The sequence below is a fragment of the Lissotriton helveticus genome, chromosome 4_2 (assembly GCF_964261635.1).
Source record: "Lissotriton helveticus chromosome 4_2, aLisHel1.1, whole genome shotgun sequence".
Lineage (NCBI taxonomy): Eukaryota > Metazoa > Chordata > Amphibia > Caudata > Salamandridae > Lissotriton > Lissotriton helveticus.
The window spans coordinates 94,603,371-94,622,940 of record NC_136064.1 but is presented as its reverse complement, the minus strand read 5'-3'; the positions used below and the strand labels follow the sequence as shown (position 1 = coordinate 94,622,940).

The 19,570-nt window shown below is 54.9% G+C and overlaps 1 protein-coding gene across 6 annotated transcripts in view; it reads right to left on the bottom strand.

The window, feature by feature from the left end:
* Positions 1-19,570, bottom strand: part of DLG3 (discs large MAGUK scaffold protein 3) — a 1,928,515-nt gene that overhangs the window by 405,413 nt on the left and 1,503,532 nt on the right. Inside the window, exon 1 of one of the 6 annotated variants that reach the window (XM_078640196.1) lies at positions 17,616-17,754. The exons of the other annotated variants lie outside the window; for them this stretch is intronic. The gene's annotated coding sequence lies outside the window, so the exon portion shown is untranslated. Of the gene's footprint in view, positions 1-17,615; positions 17,755-19,570 lie in introns of those variants that run through there. 6 annotated transcript variants of the gene reach the window in all.

Sequence of the window (19,570 nt, the reverse complement as noted above, 5' to 3'; positions counted from 1 at the left end):
CTCACCTCACTCCTCTCACCCTCCCTCACTCTCACCCCCACTCACCTCTCACCCTCACTCACTCACCCCACTCACTCCTCACCCTCACTCACTCTCACCCTCACTCACCTCACCCCCACCACCCCACCCTCACCCACTCTCACCCTCACTCACTCTCACCCTCACTCACTCTCACCCTCACTCACTCCTCACCCTCACCCTCACTCACTCCCTCACCCTCACTCTCCTACCCTCACCCTCACTCACTCTCACCCACCCTCACCTCTCACCCTCACCCTCCACCCTCACCCCACTCACCCTCACCCTCACCCTCACCCACTCTCACCCTCACTCACCCCTCACCCTCACCCTCACCACCCTCACCCTCACTCACCTCCCTCACCCTCCCCTCACCCTCACTCACCACTCACCCTCACTCACTCACTCACCCTCACTCACTCTCACCCTCACTCACTCTCACCCTCACTCACTCTCACCCCCTCACTCACTCTCACCCTCACTCCACCCTCACTCTCACCCTCACTCACTCTCACCCTCACTCACTCTCACCCTCACTCACTCTCACCCTCACTCACTCTCACCCTCACTCACTCTCACCCTCACTCACTCTCACCCTCACTCACTCTCACCCTCACTCACTCTCACCCTCACTCACTCTCACCCTCACTCACTCTCACCCTCACTCACTCTCACCCTCACTCACTCTCACCCTCACTCACTCTCACCCTCACTCACTCTCACCCTCACTCACTCTCACCCTCACTCACTCTCACCTCACTCACTCTCACCCTCACTCACTCTCACCCTCACTCACACTCTCACCCTCACTCACTCTCACCCTCACCCTCACTCACTCTCACCCTCACCCTCACTCACTCTCACCCTCACCCTCACTCACTCTCACCCTCACCCTCACTCACTCTCACCCTCACCCTCACTCACTCTCACTCTCACCCTCACTCACTCTCACTCTCACCCTCACTCACTCTCACTCACTCTCACTCTCACCCTCACTCACACTCACCCTCACTCACACTCACCCTCACTCACACTCACACTCACCCTCACTCACACTCACCCTCACTCACACTCACCCTCACTCACACTCACCCTCACTCACTCTCACCCTCACTCACCCTCACTCACCCTCACTCACCCTCACTCACCCTCACTCACCCTCACTCACCCTCACTCACCCTCACTCACCCTCACTCACCCTCACTCACCCTCACTCACCCTCACTCACCCTCACTCACCCTCACTCACCCTCACTCACTCTCACCCTCACCCTCACTCACTCTCACCCTCACCCTCACTCACTCTCACCCTCACCCTCACTCACTCTCACTCTCACCCTCACTCACTCTCACTCTCACCCTCACTCACTCTCACTCTCACCCTCACTCACTCTCACTCTCACCCTCACTCACTCTCACTCTCACCCTCACTCACACTCACCCTCACTCACACTCACCCTCACTCACACTCACCCTCACTCACACTCACCCTCACTCACACTCACCCTCACTCACACTCACCCTCACTCACACTCACCCTCACTCACACTCACCCTCACTCACACTCACCCTCACTCACACTCACCCTCACTCACACTCACCCTCACTCACCCTCACTCACCCTCACTCACCCTCACTCACCCTCACTCACCCTCACTCACCCTCACTCACCCTCACTCACCCTCACTCACCCTCACTCACCCTCACTCACCCTCACTCACCCTCACTCACCCTCACTCACCCTCACTCACCCTCACTCACCCTCACTCACCCTCACTCACCCTCACTCACCCTCACTCACCCTCACTCACCCTCACTCACCCTCACTCACCCTCACTCACCCTCACTCACCCTCACTCACCCTCACTCACCCTCACTCACCCTCACTCACCCTCACTCACCCTCACTCACCCTCAACCCCTCACCCTCACACAGTGCAATAGGTCTCGGAGCATTTGAGTTAGAGCTTTTAGAAATGTTTATGGCTTTTTTTTTTAATTCTTTAGCATTGGCTACAGGAAACAAAAATGCTTAAGATTTACAAAAAAACCCATAAACAATTCTAAAAGCACTAACTAATGCTGCGAGACCTATTGCATTTCCAATGCTTGTTAAAGTCTGCATCTGTGACTAGTGCATTCTTCCTTTTTGATTATGGAATTTTTGCTTCAACGGTTGCAAAAATGTATTGTATTGCAGCCCTGAAGAAGTAAGTCTAATAGATGAAACGCGTTGGCTGTCATCTCTCTTTATATCGGAAAAGAGATCATAAAAAGAAATGGAAAAAAGAAAATAAGGACAAGAATTATAATTCTGATGGTTGATTATTGTTGTGGTGCATTTTCTAGGTTTTCATTGCAGTTTGTAACCATATTTTTGGTTTATGCACTCCGGCAGCAGGTGCTTGTAGTGTATGCACACATTTGTACTTCTGGATGTTCAAAGATACTACTACAGAGGATTGCAGAGACCCCTTCAGCTCTACATGAAGGGCCTCTGCCTACTAGCGACCTCAAAAGGCAGCCATGTTCATCGATGGGCAGAATCTAGATCACAGAAGCGATACTACTACAGATGAACGCAGAGAGCGCTACATGAAGGACCCAAGCCTACTAGCGACCTTAAAGGGCAGCCGTGTTGATAAATGGACAGAAACTGTACTACTACAGATGACTGAAGAGACTCTTTCAGCCTCATATAAAACCAGCGCCATTTTCTGAGCCAGCTTAGGGAGGAAGCCCTGTAGAGATTCACCCAAATCTAGATGTTAAGGATACAGCACGGACAGATCTACTCTGAGCCGTAGGTGTACGAAATGGAAGCTGTGAATCAACTACGAAAAAGTACAGACATTTGCAGACTGAAGAGTAGAGACTGTTGAAGGCAGTTCATATCCTGCCTGCAAGAATAGCACTAGGCTAACGACTACTACAGCAATAAACAACCAGCAGCAAAACACGTGATACATAGCCGATGTGGGCAGTGGAACAAGAACAGACATCACCCTCACCTGTAACCAGAGAATCTCCTGCAGAAACAGAACACGCTTCTGCCCCACGTCACAGACTGATCAAGGATGAACACGTTACCTATGAATGGTCAATCAGTGGTTAACAGGAAAGGCAAAGCTCACAGGTACTGAAAGATGAAACCTTCGAACAGATCAGTGCAGTCTGGAGTTTCAGCATCAAAGAGGACATCCCACGTACAGCCTCCGCTCGTGCTCTAGGCTTCTAGATGCACGTTAGTACACACCCTAACATTCTTAGAGAGATCTCACACACACACACACACACACTGCTGAAAGCTACCCTCAGAAGAATGAATGTGTTCTATGCAAAGGGGAATACTGAAGTGTCTAAAAGAACAAGTGAACCATAGGACCAGAACACCTTAGTGCAACTCTGATCAGCGTCAAAAGGGTCACAAACAAACACACTAGGCGCCCTCGGTGGCACATTTAACTGGGATGGAGCTCACGAATCCACAGACAAGAACTGATATGCGAGTGAGAATTGAAGCTTCCTTTGGAGGAGCACAGGGCACTAGAAAGGGATGATCTGGGAGGGTCACAGCAGCATCCAACACTGTAAATGACGTGGCAGCTGTAACAACCACTCAATAAATCCATCAGGGGTTTATAAAGCGCGCTACTCACCCGTGAGGGTTTCAAGGCGCTGAAAGGGGGGGGGGGCTCTGGATCAGTCGAAGAGCCAGGTTTTGAGGCTCTTCCTGAACGTGTGCAGAGTGGGGGAGCATTGCATTCTGGGAATCTAAATGTCACACATGCTCACTGTATAGGTTCAAGCTGCACTGGCCCTTCGAGCATGAACCAGGCTACATGTTCCTTCATCCAACGCTTTGCTCAGAAGGGTGCCTGTCAAAAAAATGCTCTATTATTTTCATGGGTGAAGTAAAAACGTTCCAGTGGCAGTGATGACAAAGGGTAGTTAATGCTCGTAATATTCAACATGTGGCCTAGAAGAACTATGGGACCCACTGCCAGTCGCACCATTCCATGCTGTTTGACGTTGGGCAAACTGTGGTTTCATTTCATTTTCAAGCGAATATTAAACGGATGCAAGGGTCTGAACCTTCGTATCATGGTGCCTAAACTGCAAATCCAGAAGCAGAGACGAGCTGAAAGGCTTCCACGGCAGCAGCTGCTGTGGTTATGATGGCATCAAATCCAAGTGGCAGGGTACACAACCGGCTCAGAGAGGAGGTAACCTCGGCGTTCACAGGCAGGAGCGCCAAGTGGAAGGGCCCACAGCCGGCTCAGAGAGGAGCCCCGCCCTCCGAGGACAGGAGTCCCTGGCACGGGCAGCTGCTGGCACATCAGAAAGATTCACTTCTTTCGAAGGGGCCCCTTGGAGAGGCTGTTCTTTGTGGTTTTCTTGATGGCACAGGAAGGCGTCCATTGCGTATCCTTGCACACCTTCAAGCCACAGATGTGCAGAGCTAGGCCAGGGGCAGGCCTCCTGAGTGGTACCCACAGCATGGAGGATCTGTGCCAGTGGGCAGCTTGAGCCTCGGCTCACCCACCTACAAAACGAGAAGGTGGGCCAGGAGCACGCCTCCCTTTGTGGGGTACCCACAGCTTGGAAGATCGATGCCCACGGGTGCCAAGGGGCAGTCTGAGGCCTCGGCGCACAGGACGAGACTGCGGGACAGGGGCACACCTACCTCCGTGAGGTACCAAGCGCTTGGAAGATCGGTGCCCTAAGATGCCGGGGAGGAGGGGTGGGGGCAGGGGGTGCAGCCTGAGGCCTTGGCTCACCCACCCTACAGGATGAAACGGTGTGCCAAGGGGCACGCCTCCCTCTGTGTTGTACCCAGAGCTTGGAAGATTAGTGCCCACGAGTGCCAGGAGGTAGCCTGAAGCCTCGGCTCACCCACCCACAGGACGAGACGGTGAGCCAGGAGCACGCCTCCCTCTGTCGGGTAAACACAGCTTGGCAGATCGGTGCATAAGGGTGCCAAGGGGCAGTCTGGGGTCTCGGCCCACAGCACGAGATGGTGGGTCAAGGGCACGCCTCCCTCTCTGTGGTACCCAGAGCTTGGATGATCGATGCCCACGTTGCCAAGGGGCAGTCTGAAACTTCAGCTCACCCACCACACAGGATGAGACTGTGGGGGGTCCCGGAAACACAGGCCAACCTCTGGCACCGGGGAGGGCAGCTTCAGGAAGCAATACTTCCAATCTGAAGAGAGCAGGATAACACCTGCCTGATCCGGCCCCACAAGGGCAGCTTCAGGAAGCAATACTTCCAGTCTGAAGCAAGCAGAAGGATAATGTCTGCCTAACCCGGCCACACAAGGGCAGCTTCAGGAAGCAATACTTCCAATATTAAGAGACCAGCAGGATAAAGCCAGCCTAACCCGGCCCCACAAGGGAAGCTTCAGGAAGCAATACTTCCAGTCTGAAGCAAACAGAAGGATTATGTCTGCCTAACCCGGCCCCACAAGGGCAGCTTCAGGAAGCAATACTTCCAGTCTGGAGAGAGCAGAAGGATAATGTCTGCCTAACCCGGCCCCACAAGGGAAGCTTCAGGAAGCAATACTTCCAGTCTGAAGCAAGCAGAAGGATAATGTCTGCCTAAGCCGGCCACACAAGGGCAGCTTCAGGAAGCAATACTTCCAATATTAAGAGACCAGCAGGATAAAGCCAGCCTAACCCGGCCCCACAAGGGAAGCTTCAGGAAGCAATACTCCCAGTCTGAAGAGAGCAGGATAACGTCTGCCTAACCCGGCCCCACAAGGGCAGCTTCAGAAAGCAATACTTCCAGTCTGGAGAGAGCAGAAGGATGATGTCTGCCTAACCCAGCCCCACAAGGGAAGCTTCAGGAAGAAATACTTCCAGTCTGGAGAGAGCAGAAGGATGATGTCTGCCTAACCCGGCCCCACAAGGGAAGATTCAGGAAGCAATACTTCCAGTCTGAAGCAGACAGAAGGATAACGCCTGCCTAAACCGGCCCCGCATGGGCAGCTTCAGGAAGCAATACTTCCAGTCTGGAGAGAGCAGAAGGATAACGCCTGCCTAACCCGGCCACACAAGGGCAGCTTCAGGAAGCAATACTTCCAGTCTGGAGAGAGCAGAAGGATAACGCCTGCCTAAACCGGCCCCTCAAGGGCAGCTTCAGGAAGCAATACTACCAGTCTGAAGCAAGCAGAAGGATAACGCCTGCCTAACCCGGCCACACAAGGGCAGCTTCAGGAAGCAATACTTCCAATCTTAAGAGACCAGCAGGATAACGTCTGCCTAACCAGAGAGCAGAAGGATCATGTCTGCCTAACGAGGCCAACGACGGGGGAAGCTTCAGGAAGCAATACTCCCAGCCTGAAAAGAGCAGAACGATAATGCCTGCCTAACGCCGGTCCCACAAGCAATACTTAAGGGCCGCTTCAACGAGCAATACTTCCAATCTGAAGAGAGCATAAGAATAATGTCTGTCTCAATCAATCAGTGCTTTTTAAGCGCAGCTCCTCACCCATGAGGGTCTCGAGGTGATGGGGCGGGGGTTTGCGGGTCCGACTGGGTGCTGTGGTTCATTCAAAGAGCAAGATCTAGAGATCCTTCCTGAATTGTGTCAGACAGGGAGAGCCTGAGGTGGAGAGGCATGGCAGCGAGGTAGGAGAACAATCTTTTGGTCCTGGTCTTGCGGATCCGAGGGACGGTGGCGAGTGCCAGTTGGGCAGAGCGGCGGTATCTGGTGGTTTGTGGAATGAGAGGCAGTGGTTCAGGTATGCTGGTCTGGCGTCTTAGGGCTTTACAGGCGAATGTGAGGAGCTTCAAGGGGACTCGCTGACTGGGACAGTGGAGTTCTCGTAGGTGTCGGAGATGTGGCTGCAGTGGACCAGTCTGGCGGCAGCGCTCTGATGTTTTCTGAGAAGTTTCTGGGTGGTGCCTGTGTAGAGTGTATTGCTGGCCTAATCTTGCCGAAACGGGGGCAGCTTCAAGAAGCAATACTTCCAATAAAGTAAGCAGAAGGATTAACACCTGCCTAACCCAACTGACAATGGGCAGCTTTAGGAAGCAATACTTTCAGTCTGAAGACAGCATAACGTCTGCCTAACCCGGCTAACAGGGCAGCTTCAGAAACCAATACTTCCAGTCTGAAGAAAGCATAAGGATAATGTCTGCATCAGCCGCCACTGGGGAACTAGAGTCCGCTCCAAGTGTGAGAGTCCACGGTCAGCCTCTGCACCTCAAAGTCTTTTTATAGGCACCCCAGAACGAACTGCTCTTCACAGGCACCCTGAAACTAACTGGTATTTACAAGCACCCCCTAAGCGAACAGCCGTTTACACGCACCCCCTAAGCGAACAGCCGTTTACACGCACCCCCTAAGCGAACAGCCGTTTACACGCACCCCCTAAGCGAACAGCCGTTTACAAGCACCCCCTAAGCGAACAGCCGTTTACAAGCATCCCCTAAGCGAACAGAAGTTTACAAGCACCCCCAAAGCGAACAGCCGTTTACAAGCATCCCCTAAGCGAACAGAAGTTTACAAGCACCCCCAAAGCGAACAGCCGTTTACACGCACCCCCTAAGCGAACAGCCGTTTACACGCACCCCCTAAGCGAACAGCCGTTTACACGCACCCCCTAAGCGAACAGCCGTTTACAAGCATCCCCTAAGCGAACAGAAGTTTACAAGCACCCCCAAAGCGAACAGCCGTTTACAAGCACCCCCAAAGCGAACAGCCGTTTACAAGCACCCCCAAAGCGAACAGCCGTTCACAAGCACCCCCTAAGCGAACAGCCGTTTACAAGCACCCCCTAAGCGAACAGCCGTTCACAAGCACCCCCAAAGCGAACAGCCGTTCACAAGCACCCCCAAAGCGAACAGCCGTTCACAAGCACCCCCAAAGCGAACAGCCGTTTACAGGCACCCCCAAAGCGAACATCCGTTTACAGGCACCCACAAAGCAAACCGTCGTTTACAGGCACCCTGAAACAAACCGGTCTTTGTGGGCACCCCGAAACAAATAGTGGTTTACAGGCAACCCATAACAAACCGCTGTTCACAAGCACCTCGATACACATCATGGTTGACAGGTACGCCCAAAGTTAACAGCCGTTTACTGGCACATTAAAATGAACCGCTCTTCGCGGGCACCATGAAACGAAGTGCTGTTTACAAGCGTCCCCGAAACGAACCGTTATTCACGGGCACACCCAAACAAAGGGCTCGTCAGTGGTACCCCAGAAGCAAAGTGCTGCTTACAGGCGCCCCGAAAACGCAGCGCTTGAAGGATCTGAAAGGAACCTAGAAGAGCCTAGCAGACACCCGTTCATCACGGGGCACCCCAAAGAACACAGAACCTCTCAAGAGGGATGCGACCCCGAGAATCCAACGAACCCGCAGTGGCCCGGGCCTCCTACGGCTCCCACCGCACAGGTACGGCCTCCCTCTGGAAGAAACCAAAGAACCCTTGAAAACATCCGACCTCTGTTTTGGAGGCCAAAGCTTGCTCCCCCATCCACCCAACCATACAACTGAAATACAGGTGGAGTGGCCATACCGAGCTCAAACTGAAACATTTATTATAACACACTAACCGCAAAAACACGGAAGAAGTCAATGAAAGGAAACTGGAGAATGGGTAAACTTTGCTGGTTTACAAACCCCCTAACCTGTGTCTACACACGGGGGAGGGGAGGGGACTACAGAAGAAGGAAATGCTCCTATGCACCAACCACAAAATAAACAGTACAAATTTAAAGAGCAGAGAAAACTTGACGCCAAAATAGCTGGTAAAGGGAAGTAGAAGATCCCAGTTTCAGGCCCCCAAAATTGTTCACTGGTTAGCCTCCTCACCCCAGCATGTTCCCAAAGCCTGTGATTGAAGGGTCTGAGATGTGCATGATGAGGATAACCTGCAACTTTTAAAACCAGTTCAGCTTTTAGACGTCTAGGTGCAGACTGGACTCCAAGCAGGCTTTAGGTGCGCTCTCGGACTGGGAACCAGATGCCGAAGCCAGGCAGTGCACACCACAAGTAAGGTGAGAGGATACCGCACTCATGACTTCACCCCTAATGGGTGTCCCCAAGCACAGGGTCAGGGGAACAGGCCATGGCCCCTCTAGAGCAAGGCATGAGTATATCTATGGTAACTTTAGGGTCAGGTATAGTGTACCTGGGCCCCCAGTGCCCGGCACAGAGCCTCTGGGCCCTCTAGGGTCAGCACAGATATATGTACTCCGGACTCTCGGGTCTCAACAGAAAAGCAGAGCATAGAAGACCATTGACTACTCAACATGAGCGTTGGGATGCTGGTCAAATTCACTCTGGTAAGGTCTATTTAGACAGACATGGCAGCAGGTTTCATCTTTTTATTTGTATTTGTTTTAAATGAGATAGCATTCAAGGTGCAGCAAAGATGCTTGGTTATACAGGATCAAATCTCGGATTAAACTGTCAAGTGCAACATTGACAAATTCCCCTTAAACGAACTGAAACCTATATGTACAAAAAAAGGGACTTCCAAAAATCTAAATAAGTAGACTAAGTCATCACGTCATTCATTCTGTAAACCCAAGAAGCCTTCCTTGGTGTCGTGAAAAGGTGTAAATTACACTGGGTATTTGGGAATCTGTATATTTGATTAAGGCCAGCTGAACTTTATAATAAAGAATCAGAAGCTATAGATTGCCAAAGAAATATCAAGTCCATTCGTTTTACAGATCCTCACATTTTTCAGAGTTCATGTAGGGCAGGCACCACGTTTTCCTGTGTTTGCGGACAGCCACCATAATGACAAACTATGGACGCTGGGGAGAGACAAGCATTGCACTTCAGATCGCTTTAAAGTAAGGTACGGTTGGATTAACCATCAAAAATCACACAATTATACCTTGAGGGACTCAGTGATAAAAAAAAAAAAAAAATCAAAAAAAAATCAACCACCACCTTATCTTCCACCAGCCGAAGACACAGCTGATCCGCCTCCCTCGCACACATCCCCCGCCTCCAGCAAAGCAGCACTGGAGGTCGTTCTTGCCCTTACCTGGCCACCAGGTACAGGAAAGACCTACCACTCCACCTTCGTACCTCCCCTTCACTTGCCAACTTCAGGAAGGGACTCATTACCTGGCTCTGTGACCAAAGCTCACCACACCTGATCTTCCACCAGCCGAAGACACAGCTGATCCGCCTCCCTCGCACACATCCCCCGCCTCCAGCAAAGCAGCACTGGAGGTCGTTCTTGCCCTTACCTGGCCACCAGGTACAGGAACGACCTCCCACTCCACCGTCGTACCTCCCCTTCCCTTGCCAACTTTAGGAAGGGACTCATAACCTGGCTCTGTGACCAAAGCTCACCACTCCTCAGCACCTGGATACTCCCAAGGGATGAAATGCAAACACCCGCTCTGGAGTGTACAGCAGTGAATAGAAGGGCATCATAATACTCTGGACACCCAACAGCCCCACCTAATGCACAGTACTGAGGGATAATACCCAGCAATCGAGGCAGAGAGTATGTGCGCTCTGATAAATATACACTTTTTAACGTCAATGGTTTGAGCATAAGGCTTGATTAGGGTCACATTCCACAAAAGGGTCAACAATCTGTGAGAAGCATGGCCCTGTTGGGTCACGTGAAAAGAAAAAAAGGTAAGCAAAGACGGTCAAGGGTGACCACTGAGCAGAAGATAAGGAGGCACGGAAACTGCTCAGTCTGCACGGCTTTAAGGGGGCGGGGTTCTTGCCAATGCAGAGCACCGGCGATTGGGCTGGGGGGTATTATATATATATATATATATATATATATATATATATATATATATATATATTAGGCGACAGAGACTTTGCCAATGCTCGTTTCCTTTATTATACTTCCATTTTACTTTAGAGTTCAAAGAAAAACTACTCGTTGGGAAATCTAGAACAGTAAAATAATGCTAAAATATAGCCAAGAGCCTTGCATGACGGGCACCTAGGAGCGTACATGAAAGCGCACTGGGGACCATGTATTAACTGCGTCGGTTCTACTTTGCGGCGCAGTCAGGTGTAAATCGAGAGTTTCGTGTCCCGTGAAAAGTGCGAAGTGGTAGCGATTTCTCTTCGCATGAAATGTCCTGCCCATGGGAGACTCGAAGGAGAATCTTCCAACAAGTCAGTTTCCTGCCAATATGATGAGTGGCCTATTTTGTGCAAGTCACATTTAGCCTTGCAAGAAAACGAACACGATTCCAGGAAATCTACATAAGCCCACGAAAAACTCGAGGATTTCGCCCCGACCCCCCCACCCCCCGCCCCCCCACTAAATAATAAGTGCGTACAGTATTGATTTGCTTTGCACTTAATTACTAACCCTTAAATGTACTTGTGGGCAACTTTTACATCCGTTGTTTTCTGTTTCATTATTTTTCAGATCTAACTTCCCCTGACGAAGAGTTCGCCGAAACGCATAGGGGTTGAGCAACCTGGCTCATTTAGCTCTATGGTGATACTATCCTTTGAAAGAATTCGAATTTGGTCTCAACTATTGTGTAGAATACAGATTATTCGACCTTAACTTACTTACTGTCCATTGGTAAACACTGGATGCACCTCCTTCGGGAGTTTGGCTGTGCAATCAGGGGGCGTTACTGGTGGGACAACACTTTCTCAGTCTTTCCATTACACTGGCGGATCAGTCAGCGATACCCTGGTCGCACGCAGAATACCAATTCAAGCTGCTAACCCGCAGTGGATGCTTTTGGCGCGCATCTCCCATGACCTTTCCGGGGTGGCACACACTGGGTACACGTGTGCGGGTTGAGTTGACAGATCTGGGTAATGCTTCGCACTCTTTCTACGGGACTGCAAGCCCGAGGTCTGTGGCTTTGCCCACATCCTTCCATCGCAGCGCTACAGAGCCGGCCTGACGCTTCATCCGGCGGGGGGACCTTTCATCTGCCTTGGACCCGAAGCACGGCAGCTCTGCAGCCGCCAGAGCTGGGAGTCTGACCGTGGGAACAGACACCGCAGCCCAGGCCGCCGCCGCCCCCGCACCAATGTGTCAATGGAGGCGCTACAGTCTCACTCGAGCAGCCGAGCACTGCTTGCTGCACTCCGGTGGAAGGGAAGATCCTGTGAGGAGGGCAGGGTCCAGAGTGAGGGGCAGAGCCAGTGGAGGCCTGACTGGGAGTGTGGGGGTGAGGGCAGGGGTCAGAGTGAGGGGCAGAGCCAGGTGGAGGTGTGACTGGGAGTGTGGGGGATGAGACAGGTCCCTGTGTTGATGGCAGGGTTCCGGAGAGCTCTGACTGGGAGTGTGGGGGTGAGGGCAGGGTTTAGAGTGAGGGGCAGAGCCGGTGGAGGTCTGACTGGGAGTGTGGGGGTGAGGGCAGGGTTTAGAGTGAGGGGCAGAGCCGGTGGAGGTCTGACTGGGAGTGTGGGGTGAGGGCAGGGTTCAGAGTGAGGGGCAGAGCCAGTGGAGGTCTGACTGGGAGTATGGGGTGAGGGCAGGGGTCAGAGTGAGGGGCAGAGCCCGTGGGGGTCTGACTGGGAGTGTGGGGGTGAGTGCAGGGTGCAGAGTGAGGGGCAGAGCCAGTGGAGGTCTGACTGGGAGTGTGGGGGTGAGTGCAGGGGTCAGAGTGAGGGGCAGAGCCCGTGGGGGTCTGACTGGGAGTATGGGGTGAGGGCAGGGTCCAGAGTGAGGGGCAGAGCCAGGTGGAGGTGTGACCGGGAGTGTGGGGGTGAGGGCAGGGTCCAGAGTGAGGGGCAGAGCCAGGTGGAGGTGTGACCGGGAGTGTGGGGGTGAGGGCAGGGTGCAGAGTGAGGGGCAGAGCCCGTGGAGGTCTGACTGGGAGTGTGGGGGTGAGGGCAGGGGTCAGAGTGAGGGGCAGAGCCAGGTGGAGGTGTGACTGGGAGTGTGGGGGATGAGACAGGTCCCTGTGTTGATGGCAGGGTTCCGGAGAGCTCTGACTGGGAGTGTGGGGGTGAGGGCAGGGTTCAGAGTGAGGGGCAGAGCCAGGTGGAGGTGTGACCGGGAGTGTGGGGGTGAGGGCAGGGTCCAGAGTGAGGGGCAGAGCCAGTGGAGGTCTGACTGGGAGTGTGGGGGTGAGGGCAGGGTTCAGAGTGAGGGGCAGAGCCAGGTGGAGGTGTGACCGGGAGTGTGGGGGTGAGGGCAGGGTGCAGAGTGAGGGGCAGAGCCAGTGGAGGTCTGACTGGGAGTGTGGGGGTGTGGGCAGGGTTCAGAGTGAGGGGCAGAGCTGGTGGAGGTCTGACTGGGAGTGTGGGGGTGAGGGCAGGGTTCAAAGTGAGGGGCAGAGCTGGGTGGAGGTGTGACTGGGAGTGTGGGGTGAGGGCAGGGTTCAGAGGGAGGGGCAGAGCCGGGGGGAGGTGTGACTGGGAGTGTAGGGGTGAGGGCAGGGTTCAGAGTGAGGCGCAGAGCCGGTGGAGGTGTGCCTGGGACTGTGGGGCTGAGGGCAGGGTTCATAGTGAGGGGCAGAGCCGGAGGAGCTGTGACTGGGAGTGTGGGGGTGAGGGCAGGGTTCAGAGTGAGGGGGCAGCCCCGGTGGAGGTGTGACCTGGGAGTGTGGGGATGAGGGCAGGGTTCAGAGTGAGGGGCAGAGCCGGTGGAGGTGTGGCTGGGAGTGTGGGGGTGAGGGCAGGGTTCAGAGTGAGGGGCAGAGCCGGGTGGAGGTGTGACTGGGAGTGTGGGGGTGAGGGCAGGGTTCAGAGTGAGGGGCAGAGCCGGTGGAGGTCTGACTGGGAGTGTGGGGTGAGGGCAGGGTTCAGAGTGAAGGGCAGAGCCGGGTGGCGGTCTGACTGGTAGTGTGGTGTGAGGGCAGGGTTCAGAGTGAAGGGCAGAGCCGGGTGGAGGTCCGACTGGGAGTGTGGGGGTGAGGGCAGGGTTCAAAATGAGGGGCAGAGCCGGGTGGAGGTGTGACTGGGAGTGTGGGGTGAGGGCAGGGTTCAGAGGGAGGGGCAGAGCCGGGGGAGGTGTGACTGGGAGTGTTGGGTGAGGGCAGGGTTCAGAGTGAAGGCCAGAGCCGTGTCGAGGTGTGGCTAGGAGTGTGGGGGTGAGAGCAGGGTTCAGAGTGAAGGCCAGAGCCGTGTTGAGGTGTGGCTGGGGGTGAGGGCAGGGTTCATAGTGAGGGGCAGAGCCGGTGGAGGTTTGCCTGGGAGTGTGGGGGTGAGGGCAGGGTTCAGAGTGAGGGGCAGAGCCGGGTGGAGGTGTGACTGGGAGTCTGGGGGTGAGGGCAGGGTTCATAGTGAGGGGCAGAGCCGGGTGGAGGTGTGACTGGGAGTGAGTGCAGGGTTCAGAGTGAAGGGCAGAGCCGGGTGGAGGTTTGACTGGGAGTGTGGGGTTGAGTGCAGGGTTCAGAGTGAAGGGCAGAGCCGGGTGGAGGTGTGACTGGGAGTGTGGGGGTGAGGGCAGGGTGAGGGGCAGAGCCGGGTGGAGGTGTGACTGGGAGTGTGGGGGTGAGGGGCAGAGCCGGGTGGAGGTTTGACTGGGAGTGTGGGGTTGAGTGCAGGGTTCAGAGTGAAGGCCAGAGCCGTGTCGAAGTGTGGCTGGGAGTGTGGGGGTGAGGGCTGGTCCCTGTGCAGGGTTCAGACTGAGGGGGTGAGCCTGGGAGTGAGGCAGGCCCTTGTGCAGAGTTCAGATGGAATGGACGGAGTATGAGGAGAGAGTTGGAGAAAGGCAGATGTCTGTGTTGATGGCTAGAACCTAAGTGAAGCTGTGGCTCAAGTGTGTGTGTGTGGGGGGGGGGTTTAGGGCAGGCTCCTGTGTTGGGGTGAGGAGGTGTTCAGGGCAGGCTCCTGTGTTGGGTGGGGGGGGTGTTCAGGGCAGGCTCCTGTGTTGGGGTGGGGGGGGGGGGGTGTTCAGGGCAGGCTCCTGTGTTGGGGTGGGGAGGTGTTCAGGGCAGGCTCCTGTGTTGGGGGCGGGGAGGTGTTCAGGGCAGGCTCCTGTGTTGGGGGCGGGGAGGTGTTCAGGGCAGGCTCCTGTGTTGGGGTGGGGGGGGTGTTTAGGGCAGGCTCCTGTGTTGGGGTGGGGGGGGTGTTTAGGGCAGGCTCCTGTGTTGGGGTGGGGGGGGTGTTTAGGGCAGGCTCCTGTGTTGCGGTGGGGGGGGGGGGTGTTTAGGGCAGGCTCCTGTGTTGGGGTGGGGGGGGGGGTGTTTAGGGCAGGCTCCTGTGTTGGGGTGGGGGGGGGTGTTTAGGGCAGGCTCCTGTGTTGGGGGGGTGTTTAGGGCAGGCTCCTGTGTTTGGGGTGGGGGGGTGTTCAGGGCAGGCTCCTGTGTTTGGGGTGGGGGGGTGTTCAGGGCAGGCTCCTGTGTTTTGGGTGGGGGGGTTGTAAAGTATAACGAAGCGGTACTCCTTTATTGAATAAGTACATGTAAAAGAACAGGTAGCGCCAGGAAGCACAACCATGCAGATATCCAGCCAGGGGGTGAGGGGCAGAGCCGGGTGGAGGTGTGACTGGGAGTGTGGGGTGAGGGCAGGGTTCAGAGTGAAGGCCAGAGCCGTGTCGAAGTGTGGCTGGGAGTGTGGGGGTGAGGGCTGGTCCCTGTGCAGGGTTCAGACTGAGGGGGTGAGCCTGGGAGTGAGGCAGGCCCTTGTGCAGAGTTCAGATGGAATGGACGGAGTATGAGGAGAGAGTTGGAGAAAGGCAGATGTCTGTGTTGATGGCTAGAACCTAAGTGAAGCTGTGGCTCAAGTGTGTGTGTGTGTGGGGGGGGGGGGGTTTAGGGCAGGCTCCTGTGTTGGGGTGGGGAGGTGTTCAGGGCAGGCTCCTGTGTTGGGGTGGGGGGGGGTGTTCAGGGCAGGCTCCTGTGTTGGGGTGGGGGGGGGGGTGTTTAGGGCAGGCTCCTGTGTTTGGGGTGGGGGGGTGTTCAGGGCAGGCTCCTGTGTTTGGGGTGGGGGGTGTGCAGGGCAGGCTCCTGTGTTGGGGTGGGGGGGGGGTGTTTAGGGCAGGCTCCTGTGTTGGGGTGGGGGGGGGGTGTTTAGGGCAGGCTCCTGTGTTGGGGTGGGGGGGGGGTGTTTAGGGCAGGCTCCTGTGTTTGGGGTGGGGGGGGGTGTTTAGGGCAGGCTCCTGTGTTGGGGTGGGGGGGGGGTGTTTAGGGCAGGCTCCTGTGTTTGGGGTGGGGGGGTGTTCAGGGCAGGCTCCTGTGTTTGGGGTGGGGGGGTGTGCAGGGCAGGCTCCTGTGTTTTGGGTGGGGGGGTTGTAAAGTATAACGAAGCGGTACTCCTTTATTGAATAAGTACATGTAAAAGAACAGGTAGCGCCAGGAAGCACAACCATGCAGATATCCAGCCAGGCTCTAAGAGACTCAGCTACACTGGAACCCGATTACCTACACACATTCTAAATCTAGTACAACACGAGCCTTAACCGCATGCGCGGTAAGCGTTTTCCCGCTGTGCGCTACATTTTTCAAAAACCCGCGGTTCAACGAGAGGCGTAACTCATGACGAGCTGAGCGTCCAAAGTGTTAAAGTAATAATACAGTATTAAACATATACAATATAACAGGGGTGTTCAGGGCAGGCTCCTGTGCTTGGGGGAGGGGGGGTTCAGGGCAGGTTCCTTTGCTGAGGGGGGGGTCAGGGCAGACTCCTGTGCCGAAGGAGGGGTTGGGGTTCAGGGCAGGCTCCTGTGCTGAGGGAGGGGTTGGGGGGTTCAGGGCAGGCTCCTGTGCTGAGGGAGGGGTTGGGGGGTTCAGGGCAGGCTCCTGTGCTGAGGGAGGGGGGGGTTCAGGGCAGGCTCCTGTGCTGAGGGAGGGGTTGGGGGGGGCTCAGGACAGGCTCCTGTGCTGAGGGAGGGGTTGGGGGGGGGTTCAGGGCAGGCTCCTGTGCTGAGGGAGGGGGGGGGTTCAGGGCAGGCTCCTGTGCTGAGGGAGGGGTTGGGGGGTTCAGGGCAGGCTCCTGTGCTGAGGGAGGGGTTGGGGGGGTTCAGGGCAGGCTCCTGTGCTGAGGGAGGGGTTGGGGGGGTTCAGGGCAGGCTCCTGTGCTGAGGGAGGGGTTGGGGGGTTCAGGGCAGGCTCCTGTGCTGAGGGAGGGGTTGGGGGGGTTCAGGGCAGGCTCCTGTGCTAAGGGTAGGGGGGGTGTTCAGGGCAGGCTCCCGTTCTGGTGTTGGGGGGTTCAGGGAAGGCTCCTGTGCTGAGGGGTTGGGGGGGTTCAGGGCAGGCTCCTGTGCTGAGGGAGGGGTTGGGGGGGAGGGGTTCAGGGCAGGCTCCTGTGCTGAGGGAGGGGGGTGTTCAGGGCAGGCTCCTGTTCTGGGGTTGGGGGGAAGTTCAGGGCAGGCTCCTGTGCTGAGGGAGGGGTCGGGGTTCAGGTCAGGCTCCTGTGCTGAGGGAGGGGTTGGGGGCTTCAGGGCAAGCTCCTGTGCGGGGGGGGGGGGGTCATGGCAGGCTCCTGTGCTGAGGGAGGTGTTGGGGGGTTCAGGTCAGGTTCCTGTGCTGAGGGAGGGGGGGGTTCAGGTCAGGCTCCTGTGCTGAGGGAGGGGGGGTTCAGGTCAGGCTCCTGTGCTGAGGGAGGTGTTGGGGGGTTCAGGTCAGGCTCCTGTGCTGAAGGCGGGCCTTAGTGGCGGTCTGGCCATGAGTGGCGGGGTTAGGAAGGCCACAGCGTCGGGGGTACCAGAGAGCGCGGTGTCCCCTCCTCACCTGCTGCCGGGTCCTCCTCCTCCTCTCTGCAGGCCGCTCCTCCTCCTGCCCTCGGACCCGTTCACTCCACCCGCTGCCGCCGCTCGCGCCTCCCTCAGACACCGGCTCGGACACGCGCAGCGAGACAGGCGCGCTCCACATCAAGCTACACAGGGGTGCGCGCCCTGGGAGGAGGGGGCGGCGACCCCCCCGTCACCCTGCCAACGGGGGCGGCGTCACTAACGCTCCGGCCCTGTGGACCAACCAGAGAGGGGCGGAGGAAAACAAAAAAGAAGCCCGAGAGTTCTAACCCCGCCCCCTCCCGTCTGAGCTCCCATCCAAAGTCCCAACGGCCGAGCCGGGCGGCGCGTGCAGATCCCAGAGGTACACTCACCTTGGACCAATGGGAGAGCGCGGAGAGAGGTGCGCGAGGCGCCGGGCCGCCTTCTGCGGGGTCGCTGGCTCGCGGCTGCCTCAGTCCCGTCAGGAAGAGCTGCGGGGCGGACGTGCCTCGGCACGCGCAGCGCCTGAAACTTTTTCACTCCTTAAAACTGAACATTTGTTTTCAATTCACAGATACCACTGGCAACGATGCGGAATAACGTGCAAAAAAAGAAAATTTCACCCGGGCCCTGCAACAATGTATGCAACTTCCCTATGTATATAGAGATAACTCTAATCACTTCCTATGTGACTCTTAGAGTATATCCATGTGTATCCCCTCCCTAAGTAGATAGAGATATCACTAATATATGCCTAGATTTTATCCATTTGAACCTCCTCCCTGTGTGATTTTATCTCTTGTACATTTGCAATTTTTTCTGTTTGTACCTCTTTATAACGTATGTAATCCTAAATCTTTCTATAACGCATGTAATCCTCAATCCGTATGTTTTCAACTGGTTCTTATGTAAGTCAACAATTTGCAAATTCTTTTTGTACCGTCAGTCCTTATGTTTGAAACTGGGTCCTATGTAAAGCGCTCTGACACCTTCGGGTAAAGTTCGCGCTATATAAAATCGCATAAATAAATAAAAAAATAAAAAACAAAGCATGAATTATATATGTATATAGAGATAACCCACTAGTATATGTAGTAGACCCTTGTACTCACTACCATTCCAATGTGACTCTTAGAGTTTATCCATTTGTATCTCTTCCTTGTGTGACTTTACAACTTGTACACTTGCAATTTTTTTCCCAGTTTGTATCTTTTATATAACTCATGTAATCCTAAATCTTTATGTATCACAACTGGTTCTTTTGTACAGCGCTCTGACACCTTCGGGTGATATAAAATCGCATTAAATAAATAAAATTAAATTGTAAAGCCCCAGCAACTTAGTTAAGTTATGGGTCGCTGGTCTTGTGAACAAACCCACTCCCCCCCCCCCCATATGTCCGGCCACTCTTCCCTATAGCACAGGTGATGCCCAGTGGGAAAAGTATAACTGGGCGACTGTCCTACAATCGTGACAAGCCCCCCCCACCCCCCCAAACTCTCCATGCGCTCTAGGTGCTCCCCAGTAAGTGCATCTGAAAGGACTTGTGCCAAAGGGCTGCACGAGGGCTTTAATACATTTAGGAAATTGCTGAAAACAAACTTCTTCAGTCCATACTTAAACAAATCTCAAACTCAAATTTGCTGGAACTCCGTTATCTGTATATTTATCAAAATTAATCTTGGAACTGTCCCCCCAGTGCTTGAAATGGAAAAATAGAAGTGCAGGTACTCTGCAGCAGCGTACCTGCTTGTTTCTGAGAAGTGCAGGTACTCTCCAATCAAAAGTATTACGCCACTCTTGAGAAGTGCCAGGACTCTCCCTCTCAAAATAAAAATGTGCCGGTACTCCGTACCGGCCCATTTAAAGCACTGGTCCTCCCTAATGTAGCAGATTAGCGGTCCTTCTGTCTGGCAATCACTGGATTTGTATGCACCACATCATCTGGCCCGGGGTGGCCAGTGGCTTTAAATA